The 16154-nt window shown below is 45.1% G+C and overlaps 1 protein-coding gene across 9 annotated transcripts in view; it reads left to right on the forward strand.

The window, feature by feature from the left end:
• AMBRA1 (autophagy and beclin 1 regulator 1) overlaps positions 1–16154 on the forward strand; it is a 218057-nt gene that overhangs the window by 10582 nt on the left and 191321 nt on the right. The window contains exons 1-2 of one of the 9 annotated variants that reach the window (XM_050757526.1): positions 6464–6739; positions 13599–13716. The exons of 1 other annotated variant lie outside the window; for it this stretch is intronic. The gene's annotated coding sequence lies outside the window, so the exon portion shown is untranslated. Of the gene's footprint in view, positions 1–6453; positions 6740–13598; positions 13717–16154 lie in introns of those variants that run through there. 7 more of the 9 variants (XM_050757529.1, XM_050757530.1, XM_050757525.1 and 4 more) reach the window with 7 other exon arrangements.

Here is a 16154-nt window from a genome sequence, read left to right on the forward strand (position 1 = left end):
ATCTAACTTAGGGATAAAAAACAAGACACAATTGTAATGGAGTCATATAGTGACGACATAGAAGAGGTGGGTAACGGTGAAAGAGGCTAGACAGATCATAGATATAATAAGATTTTATCTCTATCTGAAACAAACTGAAAATAGCCGCAAAACTGAGCTTCGTAGTTACTTTCCCTGGCAGTGGAGGGGAAGTTAGAAGGACAAGAAAATAAGAAATGAAAGGGTTTTTGTGCATACACATGTCCTCAGGGCCCATTTTGCTCTCTAGATCCTGCCAAGATTTTCCAAAATTGTTGTGGGTATGAGAAATCACAGATTCAGGATGAAGACTTTGTTGATTATGTAGAAAGGAAGGAAAAATACTAGCTGAAGGCTGGGGACATGCTAGTTTCCTAACACATAAAATTCATAGACTTTTTTTTATCACACAGAAATCCTAGTTCTAAAAAAAATTTTTTTTTTTTTTTTTTTTTTTTTTTTTTTTGAGACAGGGTCTTGCTCTGTCGCCAAGGCTAGAGCAGTACAGTGGAGTAATCTCTGCTCACTGCAACCTCCACCTTCCAGGCTCAAGTAATCCTCCCATGTCAGTCTTCTGAGTAGCTGGGACTACAGGCACACACCACCATACCCAGCTAATTCTTGTATTTTTTATGTAGCAATAGGGTTTTGTTACATTGGTCTCGAACTCCTGGATTCAACTGATCTGCCTGCCTTGGCCTCCGAAAAGTGCTGGGATTGTATGCGTGAGCCCCTGTGCCTGGCCCTGAATTTTTTTTTCTTTTTCTTTTTCTTTGAGACGGAGTCTCACTCTGTCGCCCAGGCTGGAGTGCAGTGGCACGATCTCGGCTCAGTGCAACCTCCACCTCCCTGGTTCAAGCCATTCTCCTGCCTCAGCGTCCTGGGTAGCTGGGATTACAGGCATGTGCCACCATGTCCAGCTAATTTTTGTATTTTTAGTAGAGACAGAGTTTCACCATGTTGGCCAGGATGGTCTTGATCTCCTAACCTTGTAATCTGCCCACCCCAGCCTCTCAAAGTGCTGGGATTACAGGTGTGAGCCACCACGCCTGGCCTTGAATTTTTTTTTGTTTTTTTGAGACGGAGTCTCGCTCTGTCGCCCAGGCTGGAGTGCAGTGGCCGGATCTCAGCTCACTGCAAGCTCCGCCACCCGGGTTCACGCCATTCTCCTGCCTCAGCCTCCCGAGTAGCTGGGACTACAGGCACCCGCCACCTCGCCTGGCTAGTTTTTTGTATTTTTTTAGTAGAAATGGGGTTTCACCGTGTTAGCCAGGATGGTCTCGATCTCCTGACCTCGTGATCCGCCCGTCTTGGCCTCCCAAAGTGCTGGGATTACAGGCTTGAGCCACCGCGCCCGGCCCTGAATTTTTTTTTAATTAACTTTTGTAGAGACAGGATCTCAGTCTGTCACCCAGGCTGGAGTGCAGTGGTGTGATTGTAGCTTATTGGAGCCTTGAACTCTTGGTCTCAAGTGATCCTCCCACCTCAGCCTTCCAAGTAGCTAGGACTAGAAGTGTGCACTACCATGCCTGGCTAATTTTTTTTTTGGGGGTACAGACAGGGTCTGACTATGTTGCTCAGGCTGCTCTTAAATTCCTGGCCTCAAGCAATCCTCCTGCCTTGGCCTCTTGAAATGCTCTGAGATTAGGCCGGGCGCGGTGGCTCAAGCCTGTAATCCCAGCACTTTGGGAGGCCGAGGCGGGCGGATCACAAGGTCAGGAGATCGAGACCACAGTGAAACCCTGTCTCTACTAAAAATACAAAAAATTAGCCGGGCGCGGTGGCGGGCGCCTGTAGTCCTAGCTACTCAGGAGGCTGAGGCAGGAGAATGGCGTGAACCGAGGAGGCGGAGCTTGCAGTGAGCCGAGATCGCGCCACTGCACTCCAGCCTGGGCAACAGCGTGAGACTCCGTCTCAAAAAAAAAAAAAAAAAAAATGCTCTGAGATTATAGCGATCATAGGCATAAAGTATAGTGCCCAGCCTAAACTTTTTTTTGTAAACATGACTACAGACTGGGCACGGTGACTCACGCCTGTAATCCCAGCACTTTGGGAGGCCGAGGCGGGCGGATCACAAGGTCAGGAGATCAAGACCGTCCTGGCCAATATGGTGAAACCTGTCTCTACTAAAAATACAAAAATTAGCTGGGCGTGGTGGCGGGCACCTGTCATCCCAGTACTAGGGAGGCTGAGGCAGGAGAATCGCTTAAACCTGGTAGGAAGAGATTGCAGTGAGCTGAGATCGTGCCATTGCAACTCCAGCAACAAGAGCAAAACTCCAAAAAAAAAAAAAAAATGACTACAACTGAAGGCCTCTTGTGATTGTAAAGTAGAAGAAATTAGATCTCTGGATACTGAACAGGAGAAAGGAGATTAGACTTTGAAATCATAAATTAGCAAATTTCAAAAAGGGGCCTCCCTGTTTGCCCGGCAAAATGTTAAGGATCTGTTATTCTGTTGACGTGTTAACTTTCTCTAATCTTTATGCTGCCTTTTATAGATGGGCTGACTTATTTGTCATTCTAGAGCCTTAAAATATTCATACATTTTGATCTATTGATAAATTTCATCACCGGAGATTTATCTTATAGAAATAATTCCAAAGAAGGGAGAGCCTTCTATCATTCTACAGCTAGCAGTTCCCTGCTGTTCTGGGGTCTCTCTCCTTCCCTACGCTGCTCCTACATAACTATACTACTTCTATCTTTACCATTCCATCATCAAATGTATACATTACCCCACAGCACAAAAAGAACAGGCTAGAAAAGAACAGAACAGAATTGCAATGGCAGAATTGACAACTGACTTAGCATTTCGGCTGTTCAAGGCCTGACTGGTCTTCCTGCACTTCCTAATAAGATGACTCACAGTACTATTACAGAACTATCTCACACTAGGTTCAAGCCTGATATCTACCACCAAGTGTGTGGTAGAGGCATGTTTCTCAGAACCCAGAGCCAAGATAAGGAACAGTCTCCAATTCCCTCTTTTCTCCCCTCCCTCCTTCACCCTTCATTCCAGGCAAGTCTCCTAGGCAAGTGTGCCCCATCCTCATCCTTTTTTTTTTTTTTTTTTTTTTTTTTTTTTTTTTTTTTTTTGTGAGGCAGGGTTTCACTGTCTCTGTTGCCCAGACTGGAGTACAGTGGTGTGATCATGACACACTGCAGACTCGACCTCCTGGGCTCAAGTGATCCTCCTGCCCCAGCCTCCTGAGCATCTGGGACTGCCAGTGTATGCCACCACTCCCTGCTAATTTAAAAAAAAAAAAAATTGTTTTTTAGAGACACAGTCTCACTATGTTCCCCAGGCTGATCTCAAACTCCTAGACTTAACCTATCCTCCCACCTTGGACTTCCAAAGTGCTGAGAGTACAGATGTGAGCTGCCACACCTGGCCTCTTGTTGGTTTAGTCTTTCCGAAGTTTTTTCCATGTGATTGACAGGGGCAAGGTCCATGCTTAAAAGTGAACTGTCCCAGATTGCCCATGGCTGTCACAGTTTTAACACTCAAAGTCCCATGTTCTGGGAAACCCCTCAGTCCTGGGCAAAGCTAAGACTGGTTATCCTACTTCAGGGAAGCACCGTCCTACCTCCGGGGAGTGGATCCATGAGGAGAGTCCTGCCAGAATTCAGTGATCAACAGTCAACACCATAAGTTCTTGAGTCTTAACACCAATACGAGGAACATCAGGGGTACAGCCCAGGATGATCTTCACTTCTGCTGGCCTTGTTTCATTTTTACAGTTTTTCCTCTAGTGTGAGGAGATTCCCGCAAGGTTGATGGTTTCAACTCCTGATCCCTTGTGATCCATCTTCAATCCAAATAAATATTTCCATAAGAACATGCAGTAGTTTGCTGTCAAACTGAAGCTTAAATCCATATATATATACACACACACACACACACACATACATATTTAAAAAGAACAGTTCTCTGAAGGAAATTTATCTGTAGAGGTGCAACTCTGCCCATAGAATAAGCCACGCTTTCCATGGTCTCACAAAGCAGTCTAGACTCAGCTTTGCAAATATCGCCATTTTCAGATGATTTTAGATAAATCTTTGCTGAACTTTCAGGTGTTTTACTCAAAAGTCTCCAGCTTTTGAAAAACGGAAAATGTCTTAGAGCAGTGAAATTAGTTTCTTTAGGTTTTTTCACTGCAATCAAGGTTTCGAAACAATGTAGTTGGCCGGGCAGGATGGCTCAAGCCTGTAATCCCAGCACTTTGGGAGATCGAGGCGGGCGGATAACGAGGTCAGGAGATCTAAACCATCCTGGCTAACACGGTGAAACTAGTCTCTATTAAAAATGCAAAAAAATTAGCCGGGCGTGGTGGCGGTTGCCTGTAGTCCCAGCTACTCGGGAGGCTGAGGCAGGAGAACTGCGTGAACCCGGGAGGCGGAGCTTGCAGTGAGCTGAGATCCGGCCACTGCACCCCAGCCTGGGCGACAGAGCGAGACTCTGTCTCAAAAAAAACAAAAACAAAAACAAAAAACAAACAGAAATTTAGTTATCTGAGTCAAATTTGAATGAGGGCTATAGCTATGCCCCACAAGCCTCTCCAAGAAGGAAGTTTCCTTTTTTAAAAAAAAAAAAATTTTATTTGAGACGGAGTCTCGCTCTGTCGCCAGACTGGAGTTCAGTGGCGCGATCTTGGCTCACTGCAGCCTCCGCCTGCCAGATTCGGGCAGTTCTGCCGCCTCAGCCTCCCAAGTAGCTGGGACGACGTGCGCCCACCACCACGCCCGGCTAATTTTTTGTATTTTTAGTAGAGACGGGGTTTCACTGTGTTAGCCAGGATGGTCTCAATCTCCTGACCTAATGATCTGCCCACCTCGGCCTCCCAAAGTGCTGGGATTAAAGGCATGAGCCACTGCGCCCGGCCTGGCCAGTATTTTCAAAGACTTAGAGGAGATTTTTGTAAAGTGGCAATACATTATTTTAAAAAGGCTCATACTGTAAGGATGTGCTCTTTGATTTTAAAGTCTTTAAAAGCTGGAACTTTTTTTTTTTTTTTTTTTTTTTTTTTTTGAGACGGAGTCTTGCTCTGTCACCCAGGCTGGAGTGCAGTGGCACGATCTCTGCTGACTGCAACATCCACCTCCCGGGTTCAAGCGATTCTGCTGCCCCAGCCTCCCGAATAGCTGGGATTACAGGCGCCCACCACCACGCCTGGCTAATTTTTGTATTTTTAGTAGACACGGGGTTTCAGCATCTTGACCAGGCTGGTCTCAAACTCCTGACCTCGTGATCAACCTGCCTCGGCCTCCCAAAGTGCTGGGATTACAGGCGTGAGTCACTGTGTCCGGCCTTTAAAAATTTTTTTTAGGCAGGGTCTTGTTCCATAGATCAGGCAATGGTATGATCATGGTTCATTGCAGCCTCCACCTCCGGGGCTCAGGATATCCTTTCATCTTAGCTTCCTGAGCAGCTGGGCCTACAGGCGGGAGCCACCAGGCCCGGCTAACTTTTTGTATTTTTTTTTTTTTCGTAGAGGCTGGAGTCTCACCATGTTGCCCAGGCTGGTCTTGAACTCCTGGGCTCAAAGCAATCCACCAGCCTGGTCTCCTAAAGTGCTCGAATTATGAACGAGAGCCGCTGCGTCCGACCAAACTGGGACTATCTTGTTTCCTTTTTACACCCTTCCTAAGTAGTGGGGAAGGGTGTAAACCTCCCTAGGAGGATGTAAGGTAGACTATGATTGCTCACACTTGGTAACCATACTTGCAGTGATCTTTGTGATTTATTGAATCATACCTAGGATGTACATATTAATTCATATTTGTGCTGAGCATATTCATTTATCAACTAAGAGACTACAGGAAAAAGCCATTGTTGTAATGATGAAAATGTCAACACTTTATCAGGTTCTGAACCCAAAGAGACTTTTGCTTATTATGTAAGAAGCACACCTGTGGCTCTAGGCCTTTGGAAGAAAATAAAAGAGAAAAGCAATCCGTGTACTTTTCCCCCCCACCCCCGCCTTATGGTCAGGCTACAAAATTCTGGGTTTTCCCAGCTTCTTTTGGTCATGCTTTGTGGGGGCTACACTGGAGCTTTTACGTAGACTGTTCATTTTGTTCCTCAGCCTGAATTCTCTCTCGTTTTCTTTCTCTACGATTTTTAATTCCCCTCACTGTTCTGTTAGGAAACCAAAGGTCAAATGAGGTTAAGTAATTTGCTCAATTGGGATAAAGAGTGTTGGGAGTCCATAAAACAGTCGCGGGGCTATAGACAACAAGTGTTATTGCGCTATGATTTGATCTTCAACACATTCACGAGAAACTACAGTTCTCTAAACAACCTTAACTGCCGGCGACCCACAGAAAATGGCAGAAGCGCAGGCTCTTTTTTACCCTGTGGCTTATGATCTGGGTTTGTTTATTTATGCCTCGGACAGGAGCCGGACCTTGAGTAGGAGTTGAGCTACTTTTCGGCGCTCGGCTGCGGTTCCTTGAACGATTGCTTGGGCGTTCCTCCTTTGATGTCTGGGGCGTTCTTGTATTCGGTGATCTTTTGCGCCGTCTTCTTGCTTGATGTCTCCTGAGCGGCGGCGGCGCCGGGTTGAGGACTGAGTTATCCGCGAGGCCCCGCGCTCAAGCCGCCTTCTCCTGCCGGTCGGTAGAACGGACCCTTTGCTTTATTCGTGCCTCCTCCTTCTTTTTCCCTGTGGCTCAGCTTGTCCGCTGGACTGCAAACCGAGCTCCCGTCTGTCTTGCAGGTAGGCCCAGGAGGAGCCTGGGAGGCCCAGCCCGGCATCCTTCCGCCGCGGGGTTGAGAAGACCTTGGCGCCGGCGGGTGGGCAGGCGGGCCGGCCGCCGCCGTGACACTGCCAGAGGAGGGGCTACCGGACTGCGTTGAGGGGCGCGGCCGGAGGGGCAGCCCGGAACCGAGGGAGAAGCCGGAAGGAGGGAGAGATGCTGGGGCTTCCCGGTGTGGTTCTTTTGGGAGGAGATGTTGGGTCTAGGGCACCCCCAGTGTGTGGGGAAAATGGCTTTCCAGGAACCGACAGAGCTTTGCGCACTTTGACCTTCCTTCCTTTATCCTTTCCCCCCACCCCGAAGTCTCCGGGTGTCATGCCTCAGTTGAACTGGGGACCCCTACTGAGTCCAGCGTTTGAAGGGACCTTTGAGTAGGTGGAGGCGTATGGAACAAGGTCCTCTGGCTCCTCGGAGCGAAGTGTCATGTTCTCGCCTTTTTTGGGTGGGGAAACTGAGGCTGATGTCTGGGACGTGACTTCCCCCCATATCCCCAACAGATCATTAAATGCACTGTAAGTCACTTTTTGTCATTTACCAGTTCCCTTTCCCCCAGTTACCAGTCAAGTTATGAAAACAGTGAGTTGTTGTTTGATCGCCTGTGATCCCTCTTTTCCTAGGAATATAGACTGTTAGGAATACAAATCCTGTCACTAGAGGCTTCAGAAGTAAAGGAACCATGTGGTTTCTTGGCTGTTTAGCTTTTCAAAGTCTGTATCATTTTAGCTAGTGTAGCAATGACAGTTTCTTTTTGTTTCTTGATAACCTTGTTGCCTACTTTGTTTCCTGATAACCTTGTGGTCTACATTGTTTCCTGGTTGGTTTATCCTCCTTCTCCCCAGCCTCTTTGGAAATCTTAACAACTATGGTGTTTGTGGTTAGTCTAGTAGAGGATGGTCAAGACTTTGAAGGCAAACGCTTGTCCTGTATGAGGGTCTGCTTTCTGGGGAGTATCCAAAGGAAACCCAAGGAGTCTCTCTCTCTCTCTCTCTCTTTTTTTTTTTTTTTTTTTTAAGACAGTCTCGCTCTGTCGCCCAAACTGGAGTGCAGTGGCGCAATCTTGACTTACTGCAACCTCTGCCTCCCGGGTTCAAGCGATTCCCCTGCCTCTGTCTCCTGACTAGCTGGAACTACAGGCGCGCGCCACCACACTCGGCTAATTTTTGTATTTGTAGTAAAGTGGGGTTTCATCACGTTGGCCAGGCTGGTCTTGAACTCCTGGGCTCAAGTGATTCGCTCACCTCGGCCTCTCAAAGTGCTGGAATTACAGGCATGAGCCACCGCGCCCGCCCAGTTTTGTTATATTTGATTACTAGTTTGGTCACTGCACATACAAAAGCTAAAAAAGGCTGTATGTAGAAATCATTCAAATATTGAGATATTTAAATGAAACTCCTTTGTGGTTCTCTTTTCCTTCCCAACTTGGAAAGGTTGGGGACTAAGTCTCTCATTTTCATCGGATTCAGTGTCATGATCCTAATTTGTGTCACTTCTTTGTTGGGGAAAAAAAAATATCAGCCTGCCGGGTGCAGTGGCTCACACCTGTAATCCCAGCATTTTGGGAGGGCAAGGCGGGTGGATCACCTGAGGTTGGGAGTTCGAGACCAGCCTGACCAATGTGGAGAAACCTAAAAATACAAAATTAGCCGGGCGTGGTGGTGCATGCCTGTAATCCCAGCTACTCGGGAGGGTAAGGCAGGAGAATCACTTGAATCCAGGAGGCAGAAGTTGCCATGAGCGAGATCACATCATTGCACTCCAGCCTGGGCAACAAGAGCCAAACTCTGTATCAAAAAAAAAAAAAAAAAAAAAAAATCAGTCTTGAGGTCATTCTGGGTTGGATAAGTTTCCAAAGTATGTAGAATCAGTAGGAGGGTGTTTTTTGTTTGTTTGTTTGTTTGTTTGTTTTGAGACAGAGTCTTGCTTTGCCCCCCGGGCTGGAGTGCAGTGGTGCTATCTCAGCTCACTACGACCTCCTCCGCCTCCCAGGTTCAAGCAGTTCTCTGCCTCAGCATCCCGAGTAGCTGGGATTACAGGCACCACCACCACACCTGGCTAATTTTTTGTATTTTTAGTAGAGATGGGGTTTCACCATCTTGGCCAGGCTGGTCTTGAACCCCTGACCTCGTGATCCACCTGCTTTGGCCTCCCAAAGTGCTGGGATTACAGGCATGAGCCACCGCGCCCGGCCAAGAGAGTGGTTTTAAGGGTATAGAGATTCAGTTCCTAGTCCTTGAGTGGAGACTGTACAAGGCTACATTCTCCCACTATTTTAGTATTCTTGTATAAGTTTTGGAAAGATTACTGTTCCTTTAATTTTTTGTGTGAGGTCAGCAAGATTTAAATGAATGGCCCTTAATCATGAGCAATTTCCTAGTTACAAGACCTCAGTGCTCCCAGAAAGGGATTAATGAAGAGCCACCAGACTATCTTTATGGAGAATCTAGATTGGGGATAAGCTAAGAATGTGCATTTTTGAAAAAGTTTTTATGGTAGAAGAGAATGTATATCAGATAAAAGAATGTAGAGAAGAAAGCAACATTGTCCACTGGGAATTGATAAGTTCTGTGTAGAATTTAGAGTTATAAAGAATATCTCATTGACTCCTAATGAATGCTAAATAACAAATGGAAATTGCTGTGAGTGTCTTGAAGCAATCTTAGGAATATTTTATTATGTTTCTGCAGGAAATAATTGGCAGAGGCTTAAGGTGAATTGAGGCCAAGAAATTTGGTGGTGTTGATGGGAGGTTACAGGGATAGAGCTTATCAACTTAATCAACTTATCCCATGCTTTGTGATAGAAGTTCACTCAGCTTTTTTTCTTTTTCTTTTTTCTTTTTCTTTTTTTTTTTTTTTTGAGATGGAGTCTTGCTCTGTCGCCCAGGTTGGAGTGCAGTGGAACTCACTGCAACCTCCACTTCCCGTATTCAAGCAATTCTCCTGCCTCAGCCTCCCGTGTAGCTGGGATTACAGGCGCAGGCCACGATGCCCGGCTAATTTTTTGTGTTTTCACTCAGCTTTTAACTTACTTGGTTAAATCTTGCATTGTTCTGTCAATGTTAGATTGGGTTCTCTTTTGACATTTCCTTTAAAAACTGAACAGGTTCAGAATGTAAATGAATTCTGTCTTTTAGTAAGAAAGTTCTTGGAGATGATTGAAGATTTGAACTTCTAGAACTTGACCTGGAACAGAGTTATGTACATTGCTTGAAAAATATTAGTTATGTATGTCGTTAAAAAACAATTATTTTTATTAATAAAGTAGTAATTTACTTTTTTTTTTTTTTTTTTGAGAGATGAGGTCTCCCTATGTTGCTCAGGCTGGACTCAAACTCCTGGGCTCAAGTAGCCCTCCCCAATAGCTGGAACTACAGGTGCATGCACTTGGCTTACATTTTTTTAAATTTATTTTTTTGAGACGGAGTCTTGCTCTGTCACCAGGCTGGAGGCAGTGGCGCAATCTCGGCTCACTGCAACCTCTGCCTCCTGGGTTCAAGAGATTCCTGTGCCTCAGCCTCCCGAGTAGCTGGGACTACAGGTGTGCACCACCATGCCCAGCTAATTTTTTGTATTTTAGTAGAAATGGGGTTTCACCATGTTGGCCAGGATGATCTCGATCTCCTGACCTTGTGATCCGCCCACCTTGGCCTCCGAAACTGCTCAGATTAGAGGCATGAGCCACCGTGCCTGGCCATATATTTTTATACTGTATAATTTTCACAATATTTTCAATATGTGTTAGGATACTTATAAAACTTTTGTTTTGATCATGTAACTTTAGGGTGCTTGTTAATATCGAATCCAAACATTATGGTCCTCAAGCATATTGGTGAATGTTGTCTGTTTAAGTTGACAGTTTCTCTCACTCTTCCAATTTATCTCACTCTTAAAGGAATAAGAGAAAATGTTTCGTTGTTAGCACAGTAAGGTGTCTTTTTCCAAGGTATGCCTCAGCCTTGATAGAGTTATTTTGGAGTGGAATCCACATTTTTTTGCCCAGTGGTTTGGTTTATCTCCAAAAAACTTAAGTTCCTTTAATCACAGTCATTCTTGTTTCATTCTCCAATTGTTCCTCATAAACTCAGAGAGAGCTTTCAGTGTCTTAATTTCTGTTTGTACAGAAGTGTTCTGGTACAGCCTGTCCTGTGGTTTGGGGTCATTTATATTTTATCTTTTCTAGCTCCCCCAGGTTAATATGATCAATTTTTTTTTTGTTTTTGCACAGCTAAAATTAGTTACTGATGGATAAAAATTTTGTGATTATTTATTGTCAGAATGTATTTATGTGTCCAGTACTATGTGGCAGCCTGCCAATGTAATGTAAGGAGAAAATAGATTAAGTAATTAGGAGATCTGGGTTTAAGCCCTAGGTTTACTACTGAGAAGTCTTGTATAAATTATTTAAGGAGGCTGTAGGGAAGGTTAGTGTCCTTTATTGAGCATTTACTGTGTCATGTTCTTTACATGTGTTATTTCATTTAATACTTGTAAGAGTCCTTTATAGTAGATGTTAATTTCCTTATAGAGATACTGTTTTTTCCATTTTTTTTTGCTGAAGCTCAGTGACAATAAATAATTTAACCAAGATCACACAGTAGGTATAGTAGAGCTGAGATTCAAATCAAAGGCTTTGAATGCTTTTCTGAGTCTGTATTTTTTTTTTTTTTTTTTTTGAGACGGAGTCTTGCTCTGTCGCCCAGGCTGGGGTGCAGTGGCCGGATCTCAGCTCACTGCAAGCTCCACCTCCTGGGTTTACGCCATTCTCCTGCCTCAGCCTCCTGAGTAGCTGGGACTACAGGCGCCCGCCACCTCGCCCGGCTAGTTTTTTGTATTTTTTAGTAGAGATGGGGTTTCACCGTGTTAGCCAGGATGGTCTCGATCTCCTGACCTCGTGATCCGCCCGTCTCGGCCTCCCAAAGCGCTGGGATTACAGGCTTGAGCCACCGCGCCCGGCCTGAGTCTGTATTTAAAGAATGGAAAAGTAAAACATCCATCATAATCCTTTTTTTTTTTTTTTTGAGATGGAGTTTCACTCTTGTTGCCCAGTCTGGTGTGCAATGGTGCAATCTCGGCTCACTGCATCCTCCGTCTCCTGGGTTCAAGCGATTCTCCTGCCTCAGCCTCCCTAGTAGCTCGGACTACAGGCATGTGCCCGGCTAATTTTTGTATTTTTTTTTTTTAGTAGAGATGGGTTTTCACCACGTTAATCAGGCTGGTTTCAAACTCCTGACCTCAGGTGATCCACCTGCCTTGGCCTCCCTAAGTGCTGGGAATACAGGTGTGAGCCACCGTGCCGGCCCATCATAATACTTACGTTGATTACATTGAGGAAAAGTATGTGAAAATGCTTTAAAAGGATAAAGTACTCTTCAAGTGTTAACTTCTATGCTGTTTTACAACAACAATGAACAGATGTTATTTAAGTTCTTGGGCAACTTGCTACTTTTTTTTTTTTTTTTTTTTTTTTTTTTTTTTTTGAGATGGAGTCTCGCTCTGTCACCCAGCCTCCTGGAGTGCAGCAGCGCTATCTTGGCTCGTTGCAACCTCAGCCTCCCAGGTTCAAGTGATTCTCCCTCCTCAGCTTCCCGAGTAGCTGGGATTGCAGACACGTGCCACCACGCCCAGCTAATTTTGCATTTTTAGTGGAGACCTGGTTTCACCATGTTGGCCAGGCTGGTCTTGAACCCCTGACCTCAAGTGATCCACCCAACTTGGCCTCTCAATGTGCTATGATTACATGCATGAGCCACAGCACCCGGCCTCCTTCCTTTTCTTTTCTAACTTATTTTCTGTCTCTTCCTCTGTTCTTAGGGTTAATAATCTTCACTTCTCTACCCAAATTTTTTTTCTTTCTTCATTGTGTGTTGTTTTGGTACTGTGTTTATTTCTTTATTTTATTTTATTTTATTTATTTATTTTTTTGAGACGGAGTCTCGGTGTGTCATCCAGGCTGGGTACTGTTTGTTTCTGAGGTCAGAAATATTCCCATCAGACCTTGTGGAGCTATTTCTTGATTGTGACTGTGTGTATCAACCCTTACCTTTGCAGACATTTGTTCATCTAGCAAATATTTATTGAAGACTCATTAGATGTTGGGATACAATGGTGGACATAGGTGTTCTTATCCTTATGGAGTTTATTCCAGTGGAAAACATAGGTATTTGGTAAATGTTGAAATTTAGACTGAAACAAGTATTCTGAAGGAAATAAACAAGGGCTGACGGGGGAAGAAGAAGTGAGGTGGGCCCTGGGTATTTACAGGGATTGGAGCCTTCAGTCATAGCATCCTTAATCCCCTTGAAAAGTTGGAATCATAAATCATGATTGTGTAAATTTAAGTTTCCCTGCTGCCATTTAAGCCGTCACTTAAGATTGCTACATGTGGCCGGGCGCGGTGGCTCACGCCTGTAATCCCAGCACTTTGGGAGGCTGAGACGGGCGGATCACGAGGTCAGGAGATCGAGACCATCCTGGCTAACACGGTGAAACCCCGTCTCTACTAAAAAATACAAAAAACTAGCCGGGCGAGGTGGCGGGCGCCTATAGTCCCAGCTACTCAGGAGGCTGAGGCAGGAGAATGGCGTGAACCCGGGAGGCGGAGCTTGCAGTGAGCTGAGATCCGGCCACTGCACTCCAGCCTGGGTGACAGAGCGAGACTCTGTCTCAAAAAAAAAAAAAAAAAAAAAATTGCTACATGTAATATTTGTCTGGTATTTAATGTATGATAACATTGGGTTTTACATAGTCAAGGATAACTATGACTTAAATATTAGCATGCTTGACTAATGAGTTTAATTTTTTACTTTTTTTTTTGTGGCAGGGTCTCACTCTGTGGCCCAGGCTGGAGTGCAGTGGTGTAATCTTGGTTCACTGCAGCCTCCACCTCCCGGGTTCAAGTGATTCTCGTGCCTCAGCCTCCCGAGTAACTGGGACTACAGGTGTGTTCCACGGTGTCCGGCTAATTTTTGTATTTTGAGTCGAGATGGGGTTTCACCATGTTAGCCAGGCTGGTCTCGAACTCATGTCTTCAGGTGATCTGCCCGCCTCAGCCTCCCAACATGTTGGGATTACAGGCGTGAGCCACTGTGCCTGGCCTGAAGTTGTGTTTCTGTAAAATGAGCTGAAACAAATTTCACACTTCATGATTTCATCACTTATTTCTGCTCTCCAGAATAGATCATAGGCATATATACCTATAGTGTAATGAAGCATCTGAAATTTTGCTGAGTTGGAGAGGATTAATAAGCACATTTGACTTGCAGAGAAAATTGGAATATTTTATTCTAGGTGACCACTGAAAACAGGACAGAAAAATTTCTCTCCCCAGACTTTTGAATAGCAGCATAGTTGCACTGACTCCTGGAGTCAAGCAGCCTGGTTCAAATTTCAGCACCCCTACTTACTAGCTGTACAACTTGGGGAAGTTACTTAGTCTCTGTGTGTCTCTCCTCATCTGTAAAATGTTGTTACAGTTGTTGTAAGAACTAAATTAGTTAATATGTATAAAGCATTTAGAACAGTGCTAGGTGCTGTATATGCCAGTTGTTAGTAACAATGTTATTATTAAAACAAAATAAAGTTTTCCAAAAGAACACATGATAGTGATTCTTAGATTGAAGTTTAGATGCTTTGGTAAAACTTTAATAGGGAAGAGGAAGTTAAAACAGCATATTTGTCCCTCTTTCCCCTCAGTACCCTTCAAATTAAAGTAAAAGGATATAGGTTCAAATCCTAGCTAGGAAAACAAAGTAAAAAGTTGAATCTTTATTTTTAATTCAAAAATTATTTTATTATTATTTTTTTGAGACAATCTTGCTCTGGTGCAGTGGCACAATCTTGGCTCACTGCAAACTCTGCTTCCTGGGTTCCAGTGATCCTTGTGCCTCAGCCTCCCGAGTAACTGGGATTACAGGTGTGTGCCACCACACCTGACTAATTTTTGTATTTCTTTTAATGGAGACAGGGTTTTGCCATGTTGGCCAGGCTTGTCTTGAACTCTGGCCTCAAGTGATCTGCCCACCTCAACTTCCATAAGTCCTGGAATTACAGGTGTGAGCCACTGCGTCCAGCTTTAAAAATCATTATTATTTTCGGCCGGGCACGGTGGCTCATGCCTGTAATCCCAGCACTTTGGGAGGCCGAGGTGAGTGGATCATCTGAGGTTGGGAGTTCAAGACCAGCCTGACCAACGTGGAGAAACCCCGTCTCTACTAAAAATACAAATTAGCTGGGTGTGGTGGTGCATATCTGTAATCCCAGCTACTTGGGAGGCTGAGGCATGAGAATCGCTTGAACCAGGGAGGTAGAGGTTGCAGTGAGCTGAGATCGCGCCATCACACTCCAGCCTGGGCAACAAGAGCGAAACTCCATCTCAAAAAAAAAAAATCATTGTTATTTTCTAATTATAAAGGTCTTTATGCCTGGTGTGGTGGACTATACCTGTAATCCCAGGAGTTTGGGAGGCTGGGATTTTATATATATGTGTGTGTGTGTGTGTGTGTGTGTGTGTATATATATATATATATTTTTTTTTTTTTGAGATGAAGTCTTGATCTGTCGCCCAGGCTAGAGTGCAGTGGTGCGATCTTAGCTCATTGCAACCTCCACCTCCTGGGTTCAAGCGATTCTCCTGCCTCAGCCTCTCGAGTAGCTGGGACTACTGGTGCATGCCATCACACCTGGCTAATTTTTGTATTTTTAGTAGAGACAGGCTTTCACCGTGTTAGCCAGGATGGTGTCGATCTGCTGACCTTGTGATCCGCCCGCCTCGGCCTCCCAAAGTGCTAAGTGCTGGGATTACAGGTGCAAGCCATCGCGCCCGGCCTTTTTTTTTTTTTTTTTTTTTTTGAGACGGAGTCTCGCTCTGTCACCCAGGCTGGAGTGCAGTGGCTCGATCTCGGCTCATTGCAAGCTCCACCTCCCGGATTCACGCCATTCTCCTGCCTCAGCCTCCTGAGCAGCTGGGACTACAGGCGTCCGCCACCAAGCCCGGCTAATTTTTTGTATTTTTAGTAGAGACGGGGTTTCCCCATGTTGGCCAGGATGGTCTCGATCTCCTGACCTCGTGATCCGCCCGCCTTGGCCTCTCAAAGTGCTGAGATTACAGGCATGAGCCACCACGCCCGGCCTTTTTTTTTTTTTTTTTTTTTGAAAGAGTCTCGCTCTGTCGCCCAGGCTGGAGTGCAGTGAGTGGTGTGATCTCAGTTCACTGCAACCTCTACCTCCTATGTTCAAGTGATTCTCCTGCCTCAGCCTCCTGAGTAGCTGGGTTTACAAGCGCCCATCACCTCATCCAGATAACCTTTTTTTTTTTTTTTTTGAGACGGAGTTTCGCTCTTGTTGCCCAGGCTGGAGTGCAATGGTGCAATCTCAGCTC

This window comes from Macaca thibetana, chromosome 14 (genome assembly GCF_024542745.1).
Source record: "Macaca thibetana thibetana isolate TM-01 chromosome 14, ASM2454274v1, whole genome shotgun sequence".
Classification (NCBI taxonomy): Eukaryota; Metazoa; Chordata; class Mammalia; order Primates; family Cercopithecidae; genus Macaca; species Macaca thibetana.